At 50.4% G+C, this 22,109-nt stretch overlaps 1 protein-coding gene across 1 annotated transcript in view; it reads left to right on the top strand.

Annotated features, from left to right (window-relative positions):
* Positions 1–22,109, top strand: part of LOC147610927 (silicon efflux transporter LSI2-like) — an 84,719-nt gene that overhangs the window by 27,899 nt on the left and 34,711 nt on the right. The window lies entirely within an intron of this gene.

Raw genomic sequence — 22,109 nt, 5'->3', positions numbered from 1 at the left:
ACTAGGCATAAAACACATGCTTGAACTCTTCCCATGATCTAAGAGGATTTGGGGAGAGCTTCTGAGTAAGCCACCAATGAGTAGCAGTACCTTTCATAAACATGCTTACATGCCGGATCATGGATTTCTAAGTGAAATCCTCATCACTAAAAGCAATATCAAACTGGGCAATTAAAGCAAGTGCCTTTGACACATCATATTCCCCATGATATGTATCAAACTTAATAAATTTGTGTCCGGCTTTAAAGTTCCGAGACTTTGATGCATTAGCTTGCATCTAAACATGTTTTTCTGTGTGTGCATGTCCATTGGGACAACCCCTATGACTTGTGACTGGCATCATTTTTAGAAAAAAAGGAGATGCATTGGGCATAGAAACATGTGCCTTGTAAGCATGTGACATGGCTGGCCCCTCTACATACATTGGTGCATTCTCACCCATAACTTCTCCCTCATGACGAGCACACTCAAGAGCATGAGTAGTATGAGAGATACGCGGTATACTTGCACCAACATAAAATTCTGCACGAGAAAAAAAGGGCAGGATAGCATGCTATGCGGCCAACGAAACAGGAAGAAAAGGCTGCCCGATTGCAGAGAAAAGAGGGAGAGAGCACTTCTCAATTGCTACCCGCCACCTTTTTTATCATGTGCATACTTGTTGTGCTTTTAAAGGAATCCACCAGCCCAAAATACCTGTGCTTTTCCCCCTTTTTGCCAAAAGTGGCGGAATATGCCTAAAATACCAGTTTTTATGCTTTTCCCAAACTTGTTGGTCAAGCTTGCCATAAGGATTAGAACTCTTGAACACATGTTGGAACAAGACATCCGGATCATCAATGCACAGCTTTACCATCATAACTCTTTGACGAGGCAGCTTCGTCAAGAACTTCAGGGAAAGGATGCAAATTTGAAGATGTACCAGGAAGATCCTCATGTGAGGACAGTTATGGAAAGCAAAAGGGTTATGGAGACCAGTGCTGCAGATGTTTTCCTTGACCTGGCATCAATGCTAGAAATGAATCCCAGGAAGTTGGCTTTTCACTATCTTCTTCAAGAACGGGATATTGTCCTTGATGCATGGGGCAAGTATCAGGTAAAGCCGGATTTGGGGTTGGTTGAACCTCATCAGTCTTTGGTTTCCGAGGAAGCTTCTAGGTATTCTTCCAGAAAGAGAAAGATGGCTCCTGTTCCAGAACTACCTATTGTTCGAGGTGGAGATAGGCATTCTTTTAGGAGGCAATGGCTTGGAAGATGTCTTGAAAGGAGCACAACGAACAGAAGACGAAAGTTCCTCTGGTGGAAGATGGACCAACGGGTTGTTCCAAACCCAATTGTTTTGGGAGCCAATGTTCTGACCACGAAAGGAACAAAGTTTTGGAGGAAACTTAGACACTCTTCTGGATGTTCTGGACTTTGGTTTTCTCCTCGATATTTATGGGATGTTATCCCAAAAACTTTGATTGTACATAAATATATTGGCGACAGGCTTTTTATCGAGATAAGTATTTATGTTTAATGCTTTTCTTTTGCCAATATTTTGGATTTTATACATGTTAAACTCCCTTGCTGACAGAAGTGGAGAGTGTTTCTCATATCTATTTTGAGATGCGTTTCAAGAAAATTTCTTTTTTTGAAAGGCGTTTTCGTTGGAAAACATTCTGATTCTAGAAAAGGTTTTTCTATGGTTTTGATAAATAGTTTATGGTTTTGGTCTTGTGTATTGGAGGCTCCTAGCAGAATGGGATGCTAGAACTGTTGTCTACACAAGGATCTCATATGGGGAATATTCTAGTGTTATGGGACGCTAGAATATGTCACATATGCGATTACAAAACTATGAATTATTTATCAATATCATGGATTGGTTGATTCTATTCTATGAGCTGTTTTGAAACCAACATGGCACGTATTCTGCGCTCGTATGGTTGGTCGAAGATATGCAGGGCTGTCTTGGACAATAGAGTGCCTGTTAAGCTTCCGTGGCTTGTGTGAACATGTGCCTATTTTGGGCGACTTTGTAAAGAAAGATTTCTAATGGCACATTCCTTTTGCATGTATGTGGATGAATCCCCGGAAGGTCTCCGGTGTGAGCCCACTGACATGTCCACAGGAGTTTCTCTCTTTTGCATGTATGTGGATGGATCCCCAGGAAGGACTCTGGTGTGAGCCACTGACATGACAAGGCATGTGTGGCTTGAGAAACTTGACATGACAAAACATGATGGTTTCTGAGGCTTGACATGACAAGACATGTGTGGCTTCTAAGGCTTGACATGGTAACATGTATGGCTTGTGAGGCTTGACATGACAGAACATGTGTGGCTTCTGATGCTTGACATGGGAACATGTATGGCTTGTGAGGCTTGACATGACAGGACATTGTGGCTTATGAGGCTTGACATGGTAACATGTATGGCTTGTGAGGCTTGACATGACAGGACATGTGTGGCTTGTGAAACTTGACATAACAGAATATGTATGATTTCTGAGGCTTGACATGATGGGACATGTATGGGTTATGAGGCTTGACATGGTAACATGTATGGCTTGTGAGGCTTGACATGACATAACATGTGTGGCTTCTGAGGCTTGACATGGTAACATGTATGGTTTGTGAGGCTTGACATGATAGAACATGTGTGGCTTTTGGAGCCTGACATGACAGTACCTGTATGGCAGATACAACTTGACATGATGTGCTGTGATCTTTCTCAAGACTAGCAACCCTCGTGCTCACTTCACACTTATGTTTTGGGAAGGATTCAGCATCCCTGAACATTCAAAAAAGCGGCTTATGGATTTATGGATATTTGGTACACGGTTGGCTCTTGTGCCTGTGTTGTCTGGTTATTATCAAAGTTTTTTTTTTTTTTTTTTTCCCGAGAAAAGATCCTTTCATTAGTTATGTAAAAACCGCCCGAAGGGCTACAAAAGAGATCTCTCCTGCTCCTAACAGAGAGAAGAGCAGTGAATACATCATGGCAGCCCGGGAGACTCTCCCTAGGTGCTGCAAAATACAAGCATCAGTCTAAAGGACTGAGCGGCTAAATCATACAATGGGGGGGGGAAAGAGCCAAACAGGTGGCCTGTAGTGCCAACGGGGGGATCCCGTGTGTAGGGTGTAGAACGGGCCGCAGCGCCAAGTGGTATGAAAGGCCTGGCGCCGTAAGATCGCCTCATCCGAGTCTCCCCGGATGCGGTCGTACTGTCCTCGCAGGGTGTGGATCAACTCCTGCCAAATCCCCCGAACAGTCTCTGCTGGTGGCTCTAATCTCCCCTCAAAGGCCGTAAAGCACCGGGCCCTCCAGGTGAACCAGATGGTGAGGCTGCTGAGGAGCTCCCATCGTAAATCCCTCTCCTGTGTCCAGCTGGCGGACGAGAAATCCGGTGCCGGAACCAGGCGAGGCTGGCCCCTAATAAATCTGATGGCCTGACTGCCCTGCTCCATCTCATAGCCCATAGCAGGCCCTGACGAAGTCGACCAGGCAGCGGCACCCCACGTAAACATACCCTCTGGAGAGAGGGGGGCCAGAATACGCAGCATCCGCAGCCAAATCTGCTGTGCCTGAGGGCAGTCCCAAAGGCAGTGTCTCTGTGTCTCCATAGGGTGGCCGCATCGGACGCAGGCCGCCGGAAGACCGCTGTAAACAAGCCAAGTGCCAACTGCTGAGCCCCTGTGGGCGACCAGCCACTGAAAAACCGAGATCCTGCGGGCCTGTCGACTAGCCCAGAGCCGAGCCCAGAAATCCTCCAGGAACTCCTGTGATAGTCCCTGCAATCGCCAATGCCCCGCTGCCGCTGGAGAAACCGTCCTCCTCGCCGTCAAAATATGCCGTCCCAGCCGAACAGTATATTGGAAAAATGTGATCTCTGTGGCCTCAAGGGATGCATAAGGATCATGCCACTCGTACACTCCGGGGTCCCACTGTAGCCGGGCCAAGGGGCGCGCTGCATATGCCCATATGCGCCAATCCGGGAGCACGTCAGCAGGGTCGGGGTCAATATGCCACTTCCGAGAAGCGGCAGCCACTACCCGAATCCTCTGAAAGGTGCACTCTGCAACCAAAGGCGACTCCACCTCCACTCTCTGGAGTCTGCCCTCATCCTGAATCTCATAATAGAGGCATCTGCCATCCTCAGTGCTAGCTCTGACAGCAATCAGGATCTCCAACTGCGTAAAGGCTCCCATCCACCGTGGGGCCACTGGCTCGAGAGGTGTGAACCACTCCTCTGAAAGTGCATCCTGAATATCATCCCTCATAATCAACCCCCCTCTGAAGTGACTCAGCCTCTCCACCTGGGTCTCCTCTGGTAGACTGCAGAAAGCCTGCCAGTCTCCAAAACTACAAGCTGGGCCTGCCGCTAAAGGTCCCCAGGCTAGACGAGGCCGAGAACCCAGCATATGACCCTGCTCTGTACGAACCGCTGGGCTCCAGATGAGCGGCTGCCTGGCCCGCTCCTCAACACAAGAAGGAGGCCGCTGAGAGAGCCCCGGTCTCAGCAGCTCCCAAGCTCTCAGGATACTCAAAGCAAATCTGTCCTCCCATCCTCTACTGAGGCCTGTCCTCCTCATCTCTATGAAGATCCAGCGAATCTCTGGTGCCCAAGTACCCCCTGCAGGAGGCGCCCGGGCCTGCAGTCGCTGCAAGAGGAGCTCTTTCCAAGGCTCCGCGCCTGGAAGCAACCCCCGAACAATAAGCTTCCCCAATAAGGCTCTACTCTGATCGACTGGATCTATAATGCCCAAACCGCCCTGAGCCAGCGGAAGTGTAATAACTGCCCATGCAACCTTTGCCCGAGCTGGCTGACCGTCCCGCCCAGACCACAGAAAGTTCCTGATCAGCCTCTGTACCTGGCTGATGCAAGAGCTCGAGAAAATCCAGCAAGACGTAATGTACCACATAGTCGCTAGCAGCACCTGATTTGCCACCACCACCCTCCCAGCCAAGGATAGTCGAGCTGTACTCCAATACAATAGCTTCTTCCGAATGCTCAGAAGAAGCGGGGCAATCTGCTGCTCTGGTGACAAATCGAGGCCAATCTGGCATCCCAAATACCGCACTGCTGTGCCGGGAGGAATCCATCTAAAACCGGGGTCCGGACTCCATGCCGGAGTGGGAGCACTACTGATCCAAAAGGCCACTGTCTTGCGCCAATTGATCAATGCTCCCGAAGCTGCACTAAAAACCTGGAGCGACTGCTCAGCCCGAATAAGATTGGCCTCTTGGCCATGCAAAAATAAGCCCGTGTCGTCTGCAAACTCAGCATCAAGCAAATCCTCCCCCCGGACTGGGAGCTGAAGTCCTCTCAAACCAACCTCCTCTGCCGTCAGATACATACTCATAGCCTCCGCAAAGAAGAGAAAAAGGAAAGGGGCGAGAGGACACCCCTGACGGACTGATCTGGTCAGCTCAAAACTCGGCCCCCGACCTCCTGCAATCAGCACCTGGCTGCGAGCTGTGGAATACAAAGCTGCCACCCCTCTGATCCATCCTGGCTCAAAGCCCAGGCGTAGCATAGTGCCCTCTAAGAATCCCCAATCAACTCTATCGTATGCCTTCTCAAAATCGAGAAGCATCACGACCAAGTCCTCGCCAAGAAACCTAGCTCGGGCCGTCGCCTCCCAGAAAGTAAAGATGTTGTCAAGGATACTGCGCTCCTTGACAAATCCTGTCTGAGTAGCATGAATCAACTCCCCCAGGAAGGGCTGGATCCTCAAACTCAAGGCCTTTGCCAAGACCTTGTAGACAGTATTGAGGATCGTAATAGGCCTCCAATGCCGAATATCATCTGATACTCCCTCGCCCTTGGGGATAAGATAGATCAAGCCCTCTGAAAAGCTCTGCGGCATCACCCCAGTGTCCAAAACATGCTGAAAGCCCCTGCGGAGGCCTGGCCCCAAAAGGTCCCAATAGCGCATAAAAAAGGCCGGCGTCAGTCCGTCCTCCCCTGGGCAACTATGTCGCGGTAGGACCCTCAAGGCCTCGGCAAGCTCAATCTCTGACAGAGGCGCACCTAGAACTGTGCGCATATGGTCTGTGACCCTCCTCTGCACATGGGCCCACACAGTCTGTCTGCATACATCTCGATCCTCAGTGGCTGGCTCCGCTGAAAGCAAGTCACTATAAAAAGCAGTGGCAATGGCTCTGATCTCCCCGAGCTCAGTAGCTATCGATCCATCCGGTCTACCAAGCTGGCGAACCCCTGCTCGCGCATGACGGGGTCCAGTGATCTCAAAAAACTCCCCAGTCACTCTATCACCAAGCTGCGTCCACTGAGAGGCCTGACGACGATAGTAAAACTCATGTCTCTGCTCCTCTGCCTCTCTAACCTCCTGGCGTGCCTGGCTCAGCTGGGACGCCACCCACTCACATGCTGGCTGCTGCTCCTGAAGGCGCTGTAGCGAAGCAAGGCTGCGTCTCAGCCGTTGCTCCCGCTCGAGAATCTCTCCCAGTCGTGTCAAAGCTGCAGCGTGCAGAAAAGAGCTAAGATCAATGAGTCCCTGGGCACACTGGCCCGCTGCATCCTGGTCAGAGCACTGACTATCATGCCAGATCCTCTCAATGTCCTCAGCGAGACTGGGGTCTGCAAGTACCCGCTCTGGGATCCTCAACTGCAAGCTGGGCTCCCGTGTCCCCTCCTCCAAAGTCAATATAACTGGCGCATGATCTGAAAATGAGGTGCCAGCAAGAATGCCGACGGAGCCCCCTCGCTCCCCCAACCAATCGCCCACATAAAAGCGATCAATCCGAGATAGATTAGTCCCTCCCTGCCGGCGATCCGACCGAGAGAAACTAAGACTGTCCTGAGACCGGGAGAAAGCCCCATGCTGCCATGCATCAGTGATCCTCAGTGACATGCAAAACCGGTCCCAAGCTGCAAGCTCCGTGCCGTGCACTGTAACATGACTGCCTCCCACCCTATCTGCCGGGTCCTCAAGCATGTTGAAGTCTCCCCCAACACACCAATGTGCGGCCTCTGGCAATGCATCTGTAACCTGAGTCCAGAACTCTGCTTTGGCACTAGCATGATTGGGCGCATAGATGTTGAGCACACCCAATAGCTCATCATGCATCCTCAGAATGACATACTGTGCTCTACCAGGCACAATGATCCCTCGATCCACAATGGCCTGCCGCCATGCATCTGCAATAACCATGCATACTCCTCCCTGTCCACCCAAAGGACCAAACCCTGCAGACCAGAAAGTGTCCCATCTACCAGGCATCACCGAACCATATCTCCGGATCCTGCTCTCACCCAAGTGGTGCTCCTGCATCATCAGAATGTCAATGCTGCCACCAACCAGGCATCTCTGTAGCTCCTGCCTCAAGCAGCCTCGATAGCGTATAAAGTGTGCTCCGCCAAGGCCCTGTACATTCCATGAGATGATCCTCATGGATGTCCTACTGAGGTGGATGCTGTCTCAGCCGTGCGGCGAGCCTTCGCAAGCGGCTTGGATGGAGAGTAGTCCCCATCCGAACGGCTGCGAGTCTGCCCACCCGGTGTACTGCAAGAATCCCGGATCAGGCGCCAGTGGCTGTGACCCATGGCGACTGCCTCCTGCTCTGACATAGTAACCTCGTGTATACTCACATATCCTGGGTCGCGTGCCAAATCTGCAACTATGCGCACGACCAAATGCCGAATCCCGGATGTATCCACACTCCCGGGATCCAAGAAAAAATGAGCCAACTCCCAAAGTCGGCCTATCACATCTGTAACCTCCAAATCGCTCATGTGATGCGAAAACTCAACTGCCTGAGTCTTCAGCGTGCTGAGAGCGAGCTCTAGAGTCCACTCCCGGTCACAAGGTCCACAAAGAGGGAACGAGAAGGCCACCGCTGAGTCTAGTGCCTCCTCCCCGCGGGCCGGAGGTATCACTACATGCACTCGGATGGGTGCTGGCTCATGAGGGCCCTCTGCTCCAAAAAGCCGTGTAAAGGTATAATCAAACGCCTCCGAGCGCTGTCGAATGCCGAGGCGACTCAGCCGACTGCGGATAGATGAAATCCGTGAGGCCCTAATCGGCATGGGTCTCCTCTGTGATGCTCGAGCGAGGTCTGTGCTCAGCGCTCTCCGGACTGCAGGTGAGCGCCAGGGAACTGCCAGGGTCTCCCGGGAAGGTGAGGCGGGCGGAGGGGGAGGAGGGGGAGGCGAGGGAGGTGGAGAGGGAGCCGCTGCCGAAACCGGAGCGGGGGCGGGCGGAGGCGAAGGTGGAAGCGAAGCGGTGGGAGGGGACGGGGGTGGGGGAGGTGAAGGAGGGGGAGCTGGCATCTCCTGGTCCTCGGTCGCTGCAGGGGTCTCCTCCTGAAGGGGAGCAAAGCTGTTCCTCACTGGAACCCAGTGAGACTGAGACTGTGGCTGCTGATGCAGCGGTCTCTGTGCGTGCTGCTGTGGCTGTCTCCCTCGGCGGCGCCCCTGTCCAGGCTGCCACTCCGAGGTCTCTGTGGCCTGAGCAGGTGTCCCTGAGGCAGCCTGCCGAGCCGAATCTGTGGGTGGGCCATCAGTAGCCTGCTGCTGTGGTGCGGGTCGAGGTCTCCTGCGAGGGCAGGCCTTGGCCAAATGACCGACCTGCCTGCAAATGAAGCACTGGTTCGGGAGCCCCGAAAACTCCACTCTCTGATCTATCCACCCCCCCCCTATCCTAGGTAGCTGAATGACCTTAGGAAGGGAGGAGATGTCAGACACCAACACTCTGACCGAAGGTAGCCCAGCTGCTCTGGCCACCACTGAAGCAGCTGAGGGGCCCGTCTCTAGTACCGAGCCCACCAATGCTCCGAGCCTGGAGAGGAGCGGAAGATACTCCCGGCGGAGACCAGGGAAACAGACTGTAATATGGAAGAGGCGCTCTCCCTGCTCCGCCGCTGCTGGGTCAAATCCATGCTGCCAAGGTCTGAAGAAAGCCCGAGCACCCCTGATGTCCAGAGGACTCATGGCAAGGACCTTGGCAACGCTCTGGGCGGCCTCGAATTCGATCTGATAATGGCCCTGGCCCAGGAGCTGTACATCTAGGATCTTGCCCACATGTGCAAGAAGGCGAGCCTGAAGAAGATCCCTGATCTCCCCTCTGCTGGGGCGAGTGCCGACTATACGGCAGATGGTGGAATGAGCCTGGAGGCGTTCCACCTCTGCGGTGAGGCTCGCTTCCTCTTCCGGCGAAAGAGAAAGCCTGATGGGGATGTCCTCGGGGGCGGGCGAGGGGGCTGCGGATGAGTCCCTCTGAGGCGAGGCGGGAGGAGTCTCCATCAGAGTCTGAAGCTTAGGCGAAGGCGAGGCGAATGCGGGGAACCTGCAAGAAACGGGCTGCACACGAAGAGGCGGGAGACCGGAAGAAAATGAAGAAAAACAAGAACCCCCTGGGGTGAGAAACAGCACGAACGAGGAGGGAGGGGGGAAAAAAGAAGGAAAAGCCCTGAGGGGGGGGGGCGGCAATGAAAAAAGGCGAAAGGGAGGGGAGGCGGATGCGAACAGGCGGAGAGGGGGGGGAGGCGGCGACCAGGCGAAGAGGGGGCGGCTAGGAGGGGGGGACGAAATGGCGAAGAGGGGGGAGGCGAAGCAGCGAGGCAGGAGGGAGGGGGGGGCGCAGCGGCGAGAAGAAGGCAGGCGGGGGATTGGAGGGGCGAATAGGCGGAGAAGAGGGAGGGCGAAACGGCGAGAGAGAGAGGGGGGACAGGCGGGCGCGTGCAAAGCAGGGTGGAGGCGGGGCTTCAGCGAGCTCGATCTGATGTTACTATTAATTGTACATTCAGTGGGTTAAGGGACTTGACTGACTGACTGACCCCCTAAGGCTGAGGAATGACCTACGTAGCTCGTGCCTGACTTATCTTGGACCGAGGATGTACAATGGGGTCACGGCATGGTTATTATCAAAGTTTTTGACTCAGGATATGGATAAAGTTTCTTTTCTTGATACGGTTGGCTCTTGTGCCCGTATTTGGCTTCGGATTGTGGAATGTGGATTTATAGCTTTAATACATGGATTATGAAATATTATGGATTGGCAGTGGACCTGATATTCTTGAAGGATATCTCAGTGGTATCAGGTTTATACAGTTGCGGACAACTGCTTTATAAGACGAAGGGGATGTCACCATTTGGTCCCTTTCAGTCTTCACCAATGTTTTATACACTAGGTAGAACCAAGGTGTGAATGGGGATTTTTCTACAGAAGAAAGCTGAAGCATTCACTGGCATATTTTGGCCTAAAGTATTGGCTACAGAGCATGAGCAACATGGGATATTATTTGCTGATGTGACTTATAACGTTTATAAGTCGGTGTGTTCACACATCACTTAAGTGTGGCCGAGCTTATTATTATTTTGGGCATGTATATGTGGACAAAAAGAGGCGCCCTCCTTGTGTTTCTCCCAACTTTGGGTCCCATCCATAGCCATATGATTGTTTGCCTAGATAGAATAGGCAAGAGGCTGCGCTCTGATACCAATGAAACCGGACGGGAACTCGGATGCAATGGATAGTCACTTCAGATGTCAACAAAGATACGAAAACACAGCGGAAATAAACATAAACAATATCAAAACATTGCACTGAGCCGGAACGGCTGGCCCCCGTAGGAACTGCTTTATTCCGATGAATAAAAGGGTTACAACCAAACCAAGGTGCGGGTGTGAACAAACACCAGATCTTTCCACCAATACTTTAGAGAAAACAACTCAGCTCCCAAAAGGTTGACCAATAGTCAACAAAGAGAAACCCTAAGAGCAGGCCCCAAACCAGCCCTTTGGGATCCACACGTGTGATCCTGAACTATACCACTGTATGGCTGCTGCACATAGTGCCCTCCAAAAAATCCCAATCCACTCTGTCATAAGCTTTTTCAAAATCAAGCAAAAGAATGGCAAGAGGCTGCTGACTAGACTTTGCCCACTCGATAGCTTCCCAGAAAGAAAAGATGTTATCAAATATACTCCTTCCTTGGAGGAACCCATTCTGTGTATCATGGATAGTCCTTTGGAGAATCGTCTGCAACCTTATACTCAAGGCTTCAGCTAAGATTTTATATGCAGATCCAAGGAGGGTGATGGGCCTCCATTGCTTGAATGTCAGTCTTGTCCCCACTCTTGGGGATAAGGTGAATCGGCCCCTCCGTGAGGTATGGCGGCATCATACCCGACAACCACATTTCTTGAAGGGCAATAGTGATAGCATCTCCAATATGATCCCAAAAAAGAATAAAGAAGGCGGGAGAAAGACCATCATCCCCTGGGCATGAACCATTGGAAAGAGCATGCAGTGCGTGAAGGAATTCATCCTTCAAGAAAGGGGCATCCAGGGAAGAACACATAGCATCTGTAATGAGCCTCGGCATGCACTCCCAAACTTTCTGCCGTGCCACATTTCTCTGAGGAGAGGGCACCTCTGCAGTTAACAAAGACCGATAAAAATCTGAAGCAATACCCCTCACCTTATCAGGCTCAATCTGAACCTCACCCTGTGAATCTTGCAAGTACCTCACAGAATCCCTGCAATGGGAAGGCGTGTGTGCTGAAAAAAACTCTTTGTTGCATCTGCCACCCATCTGAGTCCAAAAAGCCTCGTTCGCATGAAACGCAAACTCGGCCCTCCTGTCCATGGCCAACTGCAGCTGTGCTCTAACTGTGGTCAAGAGGTCTGCAATCCAAGACGCGTGTGGATGCTTTTCATGTTCCCTCTGAAGAGCAGCAATCCTACGCCTAATAGCTTTCTCCTTGTCCAGAGCCTCCTTCTTCTTGGACAAGGCAGTGCTATGATAATGATGGCTGGTCCTCTCAAGAGCTAGCGCAATATTATGACGAGAATCAGGACTGTCACAAGATCTCCATATCTCTCTGATCTCAAGGGAGATGTCAGCATCTAGATAATGAGAGTCAGGGATACGGACACGGGGAGAGGCCGAGCGAGCCCCAGGCTCCCTGAGACAGAAAAGGACGGGGGAATGATCGGATTTGGTGGTGCCAGGCATAATAGCAATGGTGCCTCCTCTGTCCAAGGACCAATCATCCACATAAAACCTATCCAGACGTGCAAAGATGCTCTCATCCCCGCTCCTGCGGTTATGCCAAGAGAAAGATAAGGAATTTGGCCTTCTCTGGAAGTCATCCTCAATCCAACAATCCCTGCCAAGAAAGGAAAGCGTGAACCTCTCCCATGAGGTTCGCTCCAAAGGGTGTAAACCCTCTTCGCGTCCACCCTTCTTGTCAGAAGGTTGCTCCACCATATTAAAATCTCCTCCCACTATCCAATGATCAACTTGGGGAATGAGATTTGTAATGGTGTCCCAAAAGGCCACCCTCTCACCTCTCACGTTAGGTGCATAGATATTCAAGATTCCCAATTTCTGACCCTCATGCATGATCAAGATCCACTGCGCTCTAGCAGGGATGATAACACTGTGCCCAATAACATGAGGCATAACAGCTGCTACCACTGAAATGCAAACACCCCCTCTAGTCCCAACTGTCGAGGACCAGAAGGTGTGGCCAGAAAGCATCTTACCAGTTTTGCCACACTGAGATCTATCCAATTTGTGTTCCTGCAACAAAAGTACATCCATAGACCCTCCTGTAACAGCAGGGTGAAGCTGGTCCTTCAGAAGGCGCTTCCTACCATGGGTGGGAAGCCCTCCAAGGCCCTGAACATTCCATGAGATGATTCTCATGGAAGAGAAGAGGGTTTGACCCCCGATCTAAGAAGACGATGGGCAGCCTGAGGACGCCTCTCATAATGCTGGAGGACAGGAAAATCCACGGGGCAAAGTCCACTGACATGCCCTTGTCCGAGACCCTGCACAGTACCTGCATATGTACGAGAAACGTGTTCGCCTTGCGGGGCATCAAGGGCAATGGCATCATGTTGAAAATCCTGCAATACATGATGCCCATTGTGGTGAACATCCTGCATATCGCCCCCTCCAAGTAGAGAGGACTCAACAAAATCATCCTGATCTGAGATATCATCTCTCTGCAAAGATGCATCAACTGACACATCCCTTTGACCAGAAACATCATCTATCTATACATGATCCGAGGAGGCCTTCCCATCAATCGCACCAGGGGGGGTGGGCATGAGAGACAGCTCGCCACACCTGGCGGACTGAAGGACGGAATGAACCAAGGGAGGTGGCGCTTGAGAAGCACGCTTACGAGGCCTCCTGCGGCCCCAAGCCCGAGGGCAATCTCGAGCAAAGTGACCCTGTTGGTGACAAACCCGGCATTGATCGGGTCTACCTGCAATCTCCATACGTTGCTTCAAAGGGCCACAAGGGCCCGTAAGCAAAACATAGTCCTCACAAAGAGCTCAATGTCACGGGCAAGAACCATGACCCTGTTGACAGCATCCGCCGAGGCAGTGACCACCTGGGCAGAAGATGTCGGCAAGGCGTGCAGGGGGGCACTTGAAGAACCAGCCCAAAGCAAACCCGATGGCCTCTAACATAGGCCAATATGCACGAGGAAGACCTGGGAATCTGAGAGTAATCGGGAAACGGTTCCGGTCTTCCTCAACAGGGTCAAAATAGCTGGAGTAGGGAAGAAAGAATATCTTCCTCGGGCCCAATGGCAAAGGGCTGCCCTTCAAAACCTCTGAGGCTGCGTCCTCAGAATCAAAATCCACCTGGAAGAAACCTCTTCCAAGCAACCTGACATCTTGAAAGTGTGGAGCAAAGTCGGAGGGCAGAGCCGCCAGGACCCAATCTTGAGCCTGGAGACGGGATGGGTGAGATCCAAAGATTCTGGCAATGAGGGTCATTTTGGAGTCTTTCTCTATTTCGGCGTAGAGGACCGCGAGCTCGGCTTCGGAAAAAACAATGGTTCGCCCAGCCGAGGGAGATTGATTAGCCATGATGCTAATCGAAGAAAAAGGCCGACTTGAACCCGGATGAGGAGCAATCCGAACCAAGGGGAAGAGGCAGACAAGGAGGTGGAGGAAAGGAAGGGAGGGAGGAAAAGGGCAAAAAAAGAAAAAAATAAAATAAAATAAAAAGGAAGAAAAAAGAAGAAGAAGAAAAAAAAGGCTGCGCAGAAAGGAGGAGGCGGAGGAAGGAGGGGAGGCGGCAGGCGAAGAAGGGCTGGGGAAGGGCAGCGCAGCAAAGGCTGTGCAGAATGGAGGAGGCGGAGGAAGGAGGGGAGCGGAGAGAGGAGGGGAGGCGAACAAGGAGAGCAGGAGGGGATGGGGCGCAGATTGGAGACAACAGTGGGAGGAAGAGGGGCGGGCAGAAGCAGGGGCGAACAATGGGGGAGGAAGGAGGGTGGGCGGAGGAAGGAAGGGGGCCGACACAAACGACAGAGGCGGAGGTTCGGGGAGCTCGCAGTTCTTCAGCACGCATGTTATCGTAGAGAACACTCCTCAATTGCTGCCTGCCACCTTTTTTATCATGCGCATACTTGTGCTTTTAAAGGAATCTACCAGCCCAAAATACCTGTGCTTTTTTCCCTTTTTGCTAAAAGTGGAAGATGCCTAAAATACCAGTTTTTATGCTTTTCCCTTGTTGGTCAAGTTTGCCATAGGCGCCTCTTTCTGTCCACATATACATGCCCAAAATAATAACAAGCCCAACCACACTTAAGTGATGTGTGAACACACCGACTTATAAACGTTATAAGTCACATCAGCAAATAATATCCTATGTTGCTCATGCTCTGTAGCCAATACTTTAGGCCAAAATATGCCAGTGAATGCTTCAGCTTTCTTCTGTGAAAAAATCCCTGTTCACACCTTGGTTCTACCTAGTGTATAAAACACTGGTCAAGACGGAAAGGGATCAAATGGTGACAATGTCCACCCTGGGTGTCAGGCAGAGAGGGAAAGTGAGTTGGGGTCCAAGTTGGGATTGACACATGGCTGGTTGCTCTCTTTGAACAAAGGGGGTAAGGTCTGGGTAGGTGGACATTGAGCTGTCCACCTCGGGACATCAGTTTGTGTGAACACAAGGCTGGTCAGAATTTATAAGTGAGCTTTGGTCGCCCAAAACTTTATAAAGTGTGTACGCTCACTTATAAATTAATGTTTGATCCTAAGGCTCAGTTATGACCAATACTTACAACTTGTCACATGACACATAACCATGTCAACAGACAATATCACACATGGTTCATACACATTGGTCAAGCAAGCATAAAAACAACATGGAAATTCAATTTGCAGCAGGCAAGCACATAAAGATGCTATGCAATGCAACATTGGTATGGACAATCCCTGTTCATGAGACTATACCAAAATAGACATGTTCCAGGCAAGTACACGAGGTACTAGACCAAATGGAATACGAATCCTCTAGGACCTAGGTATTTCCGAGCATGTACACACAGGCCAAAGTCCAAGTGGAAAGCCAAATCCACAGTCTCAAATGACTGGCATCAATCCCCTCCATAACAGCCATGGACGCCAATCCAATGTATACACATAATGAGAAAGCAAGAGTGGACCATTTGGGTGACCAAATGGTGACACAAAGAGATGCTTAGCTCATGCACCATGACTCACATGGCGCCTAAAACTCCTCATACATAAATGATTGAATTGTAGTCTAACCCATCCAAACAACCATTAAATTTTGTACATATGATGGAAACTACACAATTGTTAGCTTGGAAACACACCCAAGATGTGAACAGATAGGCAAGACCTTCCTGCTCTGTGGTGCTGTAGTTCTGCTCAGCCTATGTGAGAAGGCGTCTTGCATAGTAGATAGGGTGGTCCAGTTTTTATTCCTGGCTAGGTTGGGTGAGAATGACACCCCCAACTGTTGAGCTAGCATCTGTGTATATTATAGACCAATCCAGGGTGATTGGGATGGGGGCCTCAGTCAGGCGTTGTTTAAGGTAAGTAAAGGCTTGAGACTCACTAGTAGACCACTGGAAAGGAGTGGAAAGACTGACCAAGCGAGTGATGGGGAGAGCTATCTCAGCATACATGTGAATGAAACGGCGATGATAACCTGTGTCACGTGTGTCCTACAAAGACTTGACAACCTGAGGATTGAGGGGTGCAGGGAGGCGAAGTATGGCTACAATCTTATCTGGATCTGGGGCTAGTCCTTCTGCAGAGATGATATGGCCAAGGAGGGTGCCTTGGACAACCAGAAAATTGGCACTTAAATGGATTAAGGCACAACTTAGAGTGACAGCATTTGAGGAAAACCAGGGCTAGTTGGGACAATTTCTTAGCGAAAGCTTCCAGATGAGAAATCAGGTGAGCACCTGTGAAGTTGGAGAAGTCATTCAAAATGTATGGAGGAAAGTGTTCAAGTATCCCCGCGGAAAATGTTGGTGACAATCCTCTGGACAGTGGAAGGAGCGTTACAGAGCCTGAATAGCATTTTGTTGTAGATGTAGGTACCCCACTGTGTGAGAAATGCAGTTTTGGCCCAGGCGTTAGGGTGGATGGCCACTTGATTGTAGCCGTTGAACCCATCCATAAAGCTGTAAAGTGCATATCCCCCCAGCCACATCTTTCAAGACTCAGTCCATGGAAGAAATTGGAAAGCCATTCTTGATTGTGGCTTTGTTAAGAGCCCGGAAGTCCACACAAACCCTAATCTTATTGGTCTTCTTCTTGGTGAGACGACTATAGGGGAAAGCCACTCAGAATGCTCTACGGGAGAGATGATGTTAGCTGCTTCCATTTTTTCCAATTCTACTTTGACAGCCTCTGAATATTTCGGGTTGAGCTTGTAAGCCATACCCTGCAAGGGATGGGTTCCTTTCATATCAGGGATGGTGTGAACCCCTATGGCTGCTGGAACACCCTCCAAAACTTTTTAGGTCCATGCGAACACGTCCCTGTAGAGTGGAAGAAGGTCTTGGCTTGATCCAGCAGGGTGGAGTGATCCCACAACCAAGAAGCTAAGAGGATGGGTTTGGGATCTGCTTCCTTTTCTAGATTGAATTCCATGAAAGGATCATGACAGGAGGGGAGCTGTGGTGTTGTGCCAGCAGGACCGATAGGGAAATCACCAAAGTGGTCTTCCTTCCAACTCCTATAAAGCTTCTCAGGTGTTATGACTGGAGCATCCAAAGTATATGAAGTGGAAGAGTTAGAATTGTGCGAAATGGAAGAACCAGAGGGGGGCTGGGGCTTAAGGGAAGCTAGTGCAGAACCCTTATCCAGCTTCTGGAGCAGAGTGCTGAGTTGTTGGTGCATAGCTGAACTGAAGTGGATTAGGTCATACAAGGAGACTTTTGCTGTGGATTGGTGGAGCAGGGTGACCATGGAGAGGGTTGAGTACCTATCCTTGGAGGGTTCCAGTAGGGGCTTCCCAGGCATGGGTGGATCAGTCTGGAAATCCTGCACAGCTTGTAGGAATGTACGATCTATAACATTATGAGGAAGTGGAAAAGAGTCAACAGTGGGGTGAACCTCCTTTGGACTGTCCTTGGGACAACCAACAGATACAGCATGGGAGGATGTCAGATGGGACTTGGGGTGAGCCATGGAAGCGGAGGGAACAACCTTAGGCTCACCCACTGAAATCAAGTGAGAGGCAGGAAATGTGAAGTCTAATGGGGGTGGTGCAGCGGAGGTGCTGGCTTTCTGTCTTGGATAGTCCCTGGTATAGTCATCCTTTGCCTCTGGGTAGAACTTACATGGAGGTGAGCCTTCTTGCAAGGGATACTGGCTCTGGTAGTGTCCGTACTCCCCACACCTATAGCACATGATTGGGTGATTGCGGGGTGGAGGGGGGCAAGTAGGATGGTTGTGGGTAGGACTTGTGCCATAGTGACCGGGGTTGCCGGAGGGGTGGGAATGAAAGGGGTTTGTGGAGAGCAGGTGCAGTTGGCGGAATCCCTTAAGATAATAACAATCCTTATCCTCATGCCCGTTCTTCTCATAGGAGCAGTATTTCCTCTTGGAACCTTCTGAGCTAGCATGCCCGGGACACCGGCACAGTGCACACCAGAGATCTTTCTAGACTCTTGCTGAGACTTGAGATCCTCAATCTCCTTCTTAAGTTGTGCCAAAGTGCCTTCTTCCTTCTGAGACTTCTGGCTCAGCTTCAGTGCCTCCAGCTCAAGCTTAAGTTGAGCTACTGGGTCATCTGGGGGTAGAACGGTAAGGGTTGGGGAACCCGTATCACATTGAAACATTGTACGTGCAATTTCCAGTTGGGAGGCCAGCTCTTGGAATTCCAGCAAGGTGGTGACTGGTCTACTTTCCTGGGTCTTCTGTTGGGTTGTCCTAGGCAAGAAGGCCTGCATCACCCACTGGCGCCATGAGCTATGCTGGCAGGATGGCCACCAACACGGTGGTTTGTGTCATGAGCTCTGCCACACTTTCCCCAGGCATGAGCTCCAGCTTCCCTAGTTCTTGTAGAATGAGGTCTTCATAGTTGCCCGGCCAGAACGTCCTAAGAAAGGTGTCCTCAGGGTGGGCCAGTCTGCAAAGTGATCCACAGGGAACTGGCTGAACCATTTGTCAGCAGAGCCTTCCAATTTGGAGGGGAAGAGTACCACATAAGCAATCCTCTCGATCCAATCCCTTGCTCCTACATATGGCCAGGAAGCGTCGAACAAGGTCATCCACATCTTCCATGGCAGAACCTCTGAAAGTGGGAAGCTTGACATTGACCTGGCCCAGCTCGATGGTCAATTGGGCCAAGTGGTCAATGGTTCTGGAGCAGGGGGATTTCAACCCTGGTTGTTGCCAGTAGGATCTCCTAGATGTGTGTGTGCCATGGGAAGGGGTGGAATAGGATTTTGGGGTGGTGCAAAGTTGATTAGCCGCCTACGACTGTAATGATGGGGAGAGAGAGGACTTCAGATTGGAGTGACCTGATTGACACGAGAACGAGTGTTGGGCATACAGAAAACACAAAATGTAAGCTCACAGAAAGAAAGCTAGGAACTCCCGCTAGATAGAGTGTCCCACCGGGCGTGCCAAATTTTTAGTGTACCTGTAGCAGGTTGGGTTGCCCAGGTACACTAAGAGGATATGGTGGTTCACTCTTAGACAGTATGTCCACGGGAGTCATATGACAGAACAGTAGGAAGAAACGATGGCATAACAAGCATTACTTAATTAAACTGGACAAACAAGGAACAGGTAAGGAGCAGTGCACACTGCACAAGAATAATGTACTCCACTTGTATTACTGTGAACCAACAGTTACAAACACCACTCACTGCACAGGTAAGGAGCAGTGCACAAGAATAATGTACTCCACTTGTATTACTATGAACCAACAGTTACAAACACCACTCACTGCACGGTGCACACTCAGCAGTGGTCACAGTGAGGGATACACACTCTGCTTAGGACGGAATGACACAGTGAACATCGTAACATTGCAACACTGCAACACCGCAACACTGCAACACTACAACACTGTGACACTGTGGGCACCCATGGTGGCTACAGGACACCATATGGACAACGTTTTATTATTATGTGCTGTCCTCCATCTCTCCCTCTTCTGGTGATGTGAACAGAAAGCTGCCACGCATCAGACCAGTGCTGCACACCTGTATGGCTGCCACATCGTCCACACTCTGGTCGGCCAGCATCAGCCCATGCTGTGCGGCCCCTTGGTGGATCTCTTGTACACCTTTATACACAACTGCAGCCATACATATCTAGATTCTACACACATATGTGTTGCTTTTACGCAATCCGTGCATGACGCATATGAGACCTTCCTGATAGGGACTATGCACACACACACAAGGACTGATTTTAGGGTTTTTCTGCACTTCGGGTTTCTACATGCAAAAAACGACCATGGAATCACACACTTTCTGCACAAGCAGAGACTAGATTGACTAGAGCACATGCAGCCCTGGGTGGTTTGGAGAGGATGTGTTCGCAGGTTCAGTTTCAGGAACCTCGAACGAAACTTTGGCTTTTTGACACTCTAGTGACATCAGCTATGCTTTATGGAGTGTAGATATGGGGGCCATCACAGCGCAGGCGGGTGGAGAGGTATGGAGAGGCCTTTGGTATCTATGATTGCTAGGATTATTAGAGCCAAGGCCTCGGTACCTCATGAGATTATTCGAGCAGAGCTGGTGGTCTCCTACATACATGGCTTGTGGGATCTCCCCCGAGACAGATATGCACGCCTCGCCCTTGACTCCTCCTGACAGCTAGCTTTATAGGGAGACGGCTTGTTGGTATGGACAGATGACATCTTGGTTCTAGGCACATGGTTTTAGCATGGACAGATTGCCTCCCTTCCAGTATTCTTTGGAGGCACCCTCTCTCACTCTCACACGGACGGAGATTACCAGACTCATCCGTCAGGATTTAGTTCAGCTGGACATTAGGAGGACATGGATACAGCCGACTGAGGAGCTGGGCACGAAGATGGCTTTCTACAGAGAGCATTTTCTTCAGCTCACAGTAGATGGTTTTGTGATCAGACCCAGTTACATGGATGTACACTTGTCTCATGCAGTACGATGTGCTATTGGTCAGATTCGCACATCCTCACACTAGCTTGAGATTGAGATTGGCCGATATAGAAGTATACCAGCTGAGGCCAGGATATGTCGAGTATGCCATGGGGAGCCAGAGACAGAGTTGCATTATATATGCCATTGTACTGCATACTATGAGATACGTGGTCGTTTCCACTGTTTATTCAGAGAGTCTTTTGGACCACTTTCTAGAGTCATGGGGTACCAGGACCAGAGGTGTTTGGGATTGTTCTTGCTTGAGCTGCGGAGATATAGAGATAGCCTGCTTAGGCGCACAGAGAGCCAGACTCAGAGGCACATTAGAGACTTCTTTAGTCCAGCCATCACTGCGCCAGATGGACCACAGCAACAGCAGGACATGGATACTGCCCACACCTGCAGTACACTGATTGATCGTGCGATTGAGCTTGGGTGGTCCAGACGCCCACGACTACGGAGGAGGGCATCCCAGTATAGACGGAGGTTGCAACGGCGGATTCGGATTATTCTTGCAAGACATGCGGGACAACCAGTCAGGGTGCTGACCACAGAGGATATTGAGGAGATCCGCCAGCGTCCGATGCGGCACATATTATGAGATGGAGGCACCTCCATAGTGTACCCCCCCGTCCCACATGACATTGTATCCCCTCACTGTACTCCACTCACCTCCATAGCGTACCCCCCCCCCCCCCCTCACTATATTCACACCCTATAAGGGTTTCTGTTTACCTTCCAGTTCCAGTTTCATTTTCTAGGTGCCAGTAGTATCATCTTTATTTTTCATTTTTTCCAGACATTGTATCAGATCCACCATGATGTAACTTTTTGGTCTCATAGGTCATTATGGCCTTTTGAAGACGTTAATATAACATTTCATTTCATTTCATTTCATTTCTCACGCATCTTCTCTCTCCTACCTTTAGGACCACGCATTTGAAGCATGGGTGACAGAAAACTGGAAAAAGCACCATACCTTTGCAACCAAGATCAAAACCTTAGCAAATACCACAAGAAAAATACATGGAATTCTCGACATACTTGCAACCATGTGTGAACAGTGAGGCATGCAAACCTTGCTTTTCCGTCTACGTGTTTAGGTTCACTCTGATACCAACTGTAAGATCCTCCCAGGAAATCACTTAAATCACTGTTAGTTTATGCTAGGATCTACAACATGTAGAGTTTCCAGATGTATCTATATTTCTAACTTAGCATGTCCTATTCCTAATGGGATAGTTAACCTAGGATCAGAGAAGGAAGGCACGATGGGCAGAAATTATGCAGGATTGTGATGTGACTCTATTGCTCACTAGAGGCGGCTTAGAACCTCATCTTTCAAGGTCCATGGAACATGTCCACAATCCCTTATGGAGTCTCAATTGTTTCCTCTAGGTGGTGGATGTGGTTTGCATGATTCCTGGGTCTATGGGATTCCGTGGGTCCTTGATGTCATCAGACAAGCCCATGGGTGCCTAGATGCCCCTAGATGCAGCTTACTGTTTGTCTATGGGATACCGTGGGTGCTTGATGCCATGAGACAAGCCCATGGGTGCCTAGATGCAGCTAACTGGTTGGAGGCCATGATGAGAAATCCCTCATGCTCTGTCTGGGTGTGGTGTTCTTGTGTCTCCTCGTCATCATCTGACTCTCTAGTTGGGGCTACAAGTTCCCACCCTAGATTGACCTATGACTTTAATGAAGCACGCTGT

The sequence above is a fragment of the Cibotium barometz genome, chromosome 48 (assembly GCF_041138505.1).
Source record: "Cibotium barometz isolate CiBa-2024 chromosome 48, ASM4113850v1, whole genome shotgun sequence".
Lineage (NCBI taxonomy): Eukaryota > Viridiplantae > Streptophyta > Polypodiopsida > Cyatheales > Cibotiaceae > Cibotium > Cibotium barometz.
Note: the sequence above shows the minus strand (reverse complement) of the source record. Positions and strands in the feature narration are given on the sequence as shown.